The following is a 7,511-nucleotide window of genomic DNA, read 5'->3' on the forward strand; positions in this document are numbered from 1 at the left end:
CCTACAGAACATATAGATCATAATACATTAGTAACAAATGGAAAAATGTCAGGCTCAAACATCTTTGGGTTTTCTTGTCACTTCATTCTTTCTTTCATGCACAGCCTGTTGCACAGAAGAACATTTAGCAACCTGCATGAAGTTTTCTTTCATTCCTACACACTGGATAAACATTTAGTAGGAACAGACAGGGATCAGACTACCTGTCACGATGATTTCTCATCGATTCTCAAACAAACAGAAATAGATAAAATAAATAAAATCTTTTTGGTTTTTATCAAAAAAAAAAAAAAAAGGTTTTTTTTTTAATCTGAATTAATTTTTTTTTTTTTTTTTTTTTTTTTTTTTTAATATTCAAACTGAAATAAACAACTGTACAAAAATTTAAAACACATTATTTTTGGTTGAGAAGGATCTATAATAAGAAATCATACAGACGTATATGACTATCTACTGAGATTTTTTTTTTTTTTTTTTTTTTTTTTTTTTTTTTTTTTTTTTTTTAACAGAATATACGAAGTTAAACAAGACATAATGAATATTCTTTTTGTGAGAAAGATCCGAACAGGAATCATACTAATTACGTGACTGTCACACAGATCCGTGTTTAGCTGTATTATGACATAAAGAAACAGGTTGTGAGCATGTAAATAACTTAAAATGGTTTTCATCGTTTCTGTGATACGAGTTAGGTTCAATTATGTCTCAAAATTTAAGTGGGTATCAACTCAGAGATTATGATGCCTCCTATCTATTCTCAAAGCGTATTTGGCTTTCCCCAAGTCACCCCGAATTGACCTTGACCCATAGTGTCTGATTAAAGTTGTAAGTGTCTTCATCTGCTTCCCGTTTTCTTTCTTACTCCATGATTGAGAAGTCTTGACATTGTTAACTCTAGAATGTTTCAATCACTCATAGTGTAATTTTTTTTTTTTTTTTTTTTTTTTTTTTTTTTTTTTTTTTACAAAGACTTCAGAGTAGTAAACAATTGCAAGTCCCGAATCTGGATCACTGCAGTTTCTTCACACACTATCTTTACGGGAATCAGAACACTTATGGGCTCGTGTATGACTGGGTAATCGCTTTTCTGCCTATCATTCGGAAAGATATATATGAAGACATACAAAACTCTTAAGGAGTTTCCACGTAAAATCGAGTAGATTTAGTTTGTATCACATCTACTTTTACGCACCATAAAAAGCTACCATGACACACAATGACCGTTCTAAAGCCTTTTAAGCCTAATAACTTCACTAGTTAAGCACACAGAATCAGTGTATCTATCATTTTCCAAGGTTGGATCAATTTCTCATTTTCTGAATATATATGAATGTCTTTTAAAAAATATAACGTTTAAATTATTTCGCCCCGATCAAGTCAAAGTCTTCAGGTAAACGGCTATCCTGAAGATCCAATGGATCAACTGGACCGACCACATACGAGTATGTGTCCTTCTAACTAAGTATAACCGACTATTTTTCAGCGAAAGAATAAAAACCCATCAAAACCCGCCCCGATCACTTTCAGTCATCTGGTTAATGGCTATCCTCATAATCTACTAGTAGAAGTAAGGACCAAAACACATCCGAAAATGTGTCCATCAAACTGAAGTAATCGACAAAATTTTAAGCGATAGTGATGTATAAAAATTTAATATAAGAAAAATGAAAATAAGCTGTACAGAAATAGCAAATCTTTTTGATGTCTCAGTATGATAGCGTCTGTGTACTATCACCTTTCTTGTAACAAGATCAACTTCTCAAAATTTTGAAAATTTTTTAATGTTTTTGGGTTTTTGTATTTTATATTGTTTTTGGTTTTTTTTTTTTTTTTTTTGAAACCTTTCTCCCCCTAGAATTTATAAAAAACAAAATCTTTTTGGATTTTTCAAATTTTTAAGAAAAGAAAAAATGAAAACAATTTAAATGATATCTTCAGGAACATCATCTGATATACGTTTAACGCCGTTGATCTCTAGTAAATATAAAAACCGTGGTTTATCAAATGCTTTAGTGAATAGATCAGCGCGTTGTTCCTGAGTGGGGATTTTTATCACATCGATTAACTTCTTTTCGTAGCAGTCACGAAGGAAGTGATATCGAATTTCGATGTGCTTCGTTTTGCTAAAATGGACCGGATTTTTGGTAATTGAAATTGCAGCAGAATTATCAATATATATGGGAGTAGTAGAACATTCAATACCGTAGTCACGCATTTGTTGCTGAATCCAAATAACTTGAGAACAACAACTGGCAGCCGCAATATATTCCGCCTCAGCTGTTGAAGTGGAGACTGACGTCTGCTTTTTGCATTGCCACGTTACTAAACGACTTCCAAAGAACTGACATCCTGCTGTTGTTGATTTGTAATCGAGTTTACAACCACCATAATCCGAATCACTATACGCATGAAGATCGAAGTTGTCATCATAAGGATACCAAAGACCCCAATCTGGAGTACCCTTCAGATAACGCAAAATTCTTTTGACTGCAATCAGATGGGAGACCTTCGGCTTTGACTGGTAACGTGCACAGAGACACGTAGCAAACATTATGTCAGGCCGAGAAGCAGTCAGGTACATTAGAGATCCGATGATCCCTCTATAGTGAGTTGGATTGATCAATTCACCCTTCTCGTCAGGATTAATCCCGTGATTAACCTCTAAAGGAGTTCCCTGTGAAGAAGAACTCAACATCTCAAACCGTTTCAAGATGTCATTGACGTATTTTGTCTGGTGAATGAAGATACCGGAATCTTTTTGATCAACTTGAAGTCCTAAGAAGAACTTCATCTCACCCATGGAGCTCATTTCAAATTTTTCTTTCATCACTTGTTCGAACTCCTTACAAAGTGTTTTATTCGTGGACCCGAAGATGATGTCGTCCACGTACACTTGTACCATAATTAGATCTCCTTCTTTTTCTTTTGAGAATAGCGTGCAGTCAATGGTTCCCCTTCTAAACCCGTTGTTCAGAAGGTGTTTGGATAGTTCCTTATACCAAGCTCTCGGGGCTTGGTGAAGACCGTACAAAGCCTTGTTGAGCAGATAGGCTTTGTCCTTGTGATATGGGTCTTCAAAACCTGGAGGTTGTGCCACATATACGGTCTCTTCGATGTGACCGTACAAAAAGGCACTCTTGACGTCCATCTGATATACTTTGAAATTCTTGAAAGATGCATACGCCAAGAACATCCGGATTGCCTCCAAACGAGCAACCGGAGCATATACCTCATTGTAGTCTAGGCCTTCGATTTGCCTAAACCCTTGGACCACCAGGCGGGCTTTGTTGCGAACAATCACTCCACGATCGTCACGTTTACATTTTAGTACCCACTTAGTGCCAATTTTCTTCTGTCCTTTGGGGAGATCCACCAGCTTCCACACACCAAGTCTTTTAAACTGCAATAATTCCTCTTGCATGGCTGAGACCCAGTTGGAATCTTTCAGCGCATCTGTGGTGCTGTGTGGTTCTTCTTGTGCTAAGAAGCATTCATGGGCATTAAGAGCAACTGATCCTGACTCCATCATTTCTGTGTAGAGACCAAAATTCAGCTGTCGACGAGTTTTGACACCCTGTTGAATGTCCCCTATAATGTTGTCTTGTGGATGATCACGTTCAGTTCTAACAACCGGATTGTCAGGAACGACAACATTTTGTTCCAAGTTAGTTAAGTTCGGCTCAGGAACTGGAGCGGATTGTGGTGCCTCTGAAGTAGACGTTAGAGGCTGATCTGCATTCGGCACTTCTTGATTTGACGATGAAGGTTGTGAAGTAACCTGAGTTGGTGCCGATTGTACATCATCTGCTGGAGATTCATCTTCAGATTCAGATTCGGAAGATTCTTGAACTTGATCGCTAGACTCTGTGGAGGAAGATGATGACGGACCAGGATGAGTTGAAGATTGCAAAGATTCATCAGGAGGTGCATTTTGCGCCTCATACATCATTTGAATAGCAATCTCATACAGATTGAATGACTTGAACAATTTGTCATAATCAAACAACCAGTCTTCTCCTGTCCCCTTGGCTGGTTCTGTGTAGCGTTGAACATCGACATGGTACCATTCTTCAACTAATTTTGTTGTTCTGTTGAAGACCCTTTTGAGAGGTATGCTGTAACCCAGAAAATAGCCGTTGATGATCTTCTCCTCGAACTTATTATCGACTTGCCTTTTAAGTAACGTGCAAAGAGCCCCGAATGGTTCCAGGTGCTCTAAGTTAGGCCTTCGTCGTTGAAGAAGCTCGAAACTTGTCTTGCCGTGGCGCTTGACGATGCCTACCCGATTTAATGTGAAACAGGCGTTGGCAATTGCCTCACTCCAAAACGTAACAGGTAACACTGAGTCGGCTAACATTGTTCTTGCTGTCTCGATTAACGTACGATTTTTCCTTTCAGCAACCCCGTTCATTTGTGGAACATATGGGGCACTGAACTCCTGAACGATCCCTTTTTCTTTGCAGAAATTTTCAACATTCGCATTTTTAAATTCTGTACCGTTATCTGACCGCATTCTTCGAACCTTCAGATTGTATTGAGACTCAATAGTTGTAACCAGCAGTTGTATACACCCAAACGTTTCTGATTTTACTTTCAAGAAAAACACCCAAGAGAATCTAGAATATTCATCAGTAACCACTAGACAGTATGAGTGCCCAGAGATACTTTTGACGCTTATTGGGCCAAAAAGATCCATATGAAGGAGTTCCAACGGAATATCAATTGAGTGGAAACTCTTAGACTTGTGGGACCTTTTTATTTGCTTTCCGGCTTTGCACTGCACACACGAATCAGGGAGGCGAAAACTTCTCAGATTAACTCCCTCAACTAGTCTGCGGTGCACAAGCTTGTTCATGTTCCTGACATTTATGTGTCCCATCCGTCTATGCCATAAGACAGTATCACGTTCGGATGCCTTGGACACGAAACATGTCGCCGTTGGAGACGATGACCCTGCCTTAGCCATATCCAGAATGTAGAGATCACTCTGGCGTGCAGCTGACATTAAAACCTTGTCTTCAGGAAAGTTGAAATCCTTAGCCAAGATGTGGCAATCTCGGTCGTCAAACATAACTTTGAAACCTTTGTCGCAGATTTGACTTATCGACAACAGGTTGTTCTCCAACTCTTTGATGAAATTAACTTTCTCAAACGAAATTCGCCCATTAGACACAATTCCTTGGGCCGTGATATAACCTCCTTGATTTCCTGCAAAAGAAACTGCACCTCCTTTTATTTGTCTGACTCTTGAAAGGAGATTCATGTTTCCAGTCATGTGCCTGGAAGCTCCTGAGTCTATGATCCACATATTGAATCTTGGATCATATAGAGCAACCTGCACACAAAAACAAAAGGTTTAAATATCATTGGAAACCCAAGCCCTTAAGGTCTTGGGTTTTCCATCTTCATCACGAATGAACAATTCAATCCATTTACCCTCATTAACACTGTTTTCAGATTTGACGTTGTTATCAACAGTGTTAGTTTTCTTTGGTTTCCAAAAGTCAGTCTTCTTCTCAGCATGTTTGAGATAGATGGTTGAAGACTGAGTTTCACTTGTCGAAGTGGAAACATTTGGATCTGAGGGGTTTGGGGATTGGTGTGGTGAGGTTGGCTGAGGTTTCCGAGGAGAAACCGACCTCGGTGTGTGAAACCGTTCTTGACCTTGAACGTCAATGGTCGGTCGCCTTCTAGGAGGTGACTTGACGTACCTCGGATCCGGAGTTGATATGTACTGCTTAGGATCCGTGTACTTATAGCAAAATCTTGCTATATGCCCTACCTCTCCACACGAAAAACAGTAGTTTCTCCCCCTTTGACTTGGTGGAGAGAAATAACTCTGGTTTTGTCTGTTATCATAGTACCCCCTGGATTTGACATTTTGGGGTGTCGTTTGTCTAGGAGGGTGTTTTGGGAAATTATGTTTTTCATTAACGTTACCCTCCTTTACAAACTGGGTACTATGTTCCACATAGACTTTCTCAGATTTAGGATTAAACTTTTTCTTCTGAGAACTTCTTGTTGTTGTTGCCTTTGACTTAGATGGTGGTGGGCCCGATTTAGTTGTGGAACCTAAGTCTGTGGCAACAACATTTTGTTTGGACTCAGGAGCCGGGTCAATGACTTCTTTACCCTTAGACTTAGAAATTTTGTTTGTCTCCTCGGGTATATAATCATTTGATTCATCATCCGGCACAGCTCCTGGTGTGCTTGCAAATTGATTCAGGATCGGGGGTGGGACATTGTTATATCCCACGCCTTTTTCCTTTTTGCCTCGGAACTCGGGAATGATGTGTTCTAATAAATAAGATGAATTTGAGTAACTTTTTAATTTGAAATTCAATGATTCAAAATCAGCTTTCAAGTTTTCCAATTCTTTTTTCAAAACATTATTCTTATTTATGTGAAAATTGATAGAATCTTGTTGATTCAGAACACATATTTCAAGTTCCTTGTTCTGACGCTTAAGGCTATCAATCTTTTCTTTAAAAACAGACTCTTTCTGCTTCCAAGCCTTATTCTGTGCAAGCGCGTCAGTCAGTTCCATTAAAGATCTTGAGGCTGCTTGTTTGTAAGCCTCGAGATCTTCAATTCTCTCTTTTAGAGATTGAATTTCTTGTTCATACAATTCACATTTTAAACATTTAACATTTTCTGGTTTGGGAGTTGATGGGTTAGAACTTACCTTGGCATTAGATGTCTCTGCCATGAATGCAAAGCAAAGATTCCCAGCTTTTTCCAGAAACGATGCAGAAGTTGCTTTAGACTCTACTTCGTTGACTTCTTCAACTTTAGCAGCCTCTGCGGGAATTGTCGAACATGGAGATATTTGAGGAACATTTGACTCTTTTTCGTGATCCTCCTTAATCTCCAAAGATACCACTTCAACCTCAGGTTCTCCTTCATGGACTTCAGCAGCTGGTTCATCGACAATATATTCTTCATTTGTCGAGGAAACAACAGACTCTGTTTCAGAGTTTTCATCTACTACTGTGACATCAGCCATGTTGATGCTCAAGTTCCATGTCTCGCCTTCATCCCCTTGAACTGCAAGAGCAGTTTCGTTGTTGATGTCGACGTTGTTTGCTGCGGTTTGATTTTGAGGGACCAGTTGTCTCTCAAGGTTGACAGTTGCAGCTGCTGCAGCAGGAGTGGATGATGATGAAGTGGTTCGGAAGGGATATTGGTGACCTTCCCTTCTTGGCTTCGAGCACTCCTTGGCAAAGTGACCAAGTTCGCCACAGTTGTAGCATTTTACTTTGTTTTTATCAAAGCCGAACTTGGATTTGTTGTTTATTGAGAGGGCCTGACCTGTTTTCTTCGTCCACTTTCTGGCCCTTCGGAACGCACTGCCAAGAGCCCACATAATGTCTATGCGTTCCATATCATCTTCGTCAAGCTGTTCATAGTCATCGCTGTCCAGATGACTATTTCCTAGCTTACCCGCCACCATTAAACTGTAGGACTCAATTATCGTGCCTAGAGTTGCCATGTGTTCTTTGGCAACCTCC

Source organism: Bidens hawaiensis, unplaced genomic scaffold, assembly GCF_021521415.1.
Source record: "Bidens hawaiensis isolate Kalapana, Puna unplaced genomic scaffold, B.hawaiensis_p1.1 tig00049131_1, whole genome shotgun sequence".
Classification (NCBI taxonomy): domain Eukaryota; kingdom Viridiplantae; phylum Streptophyta; class Magnoliopsida; order Asterales; family Asteraceae; genus Bidens; species Bidens hawaiensis.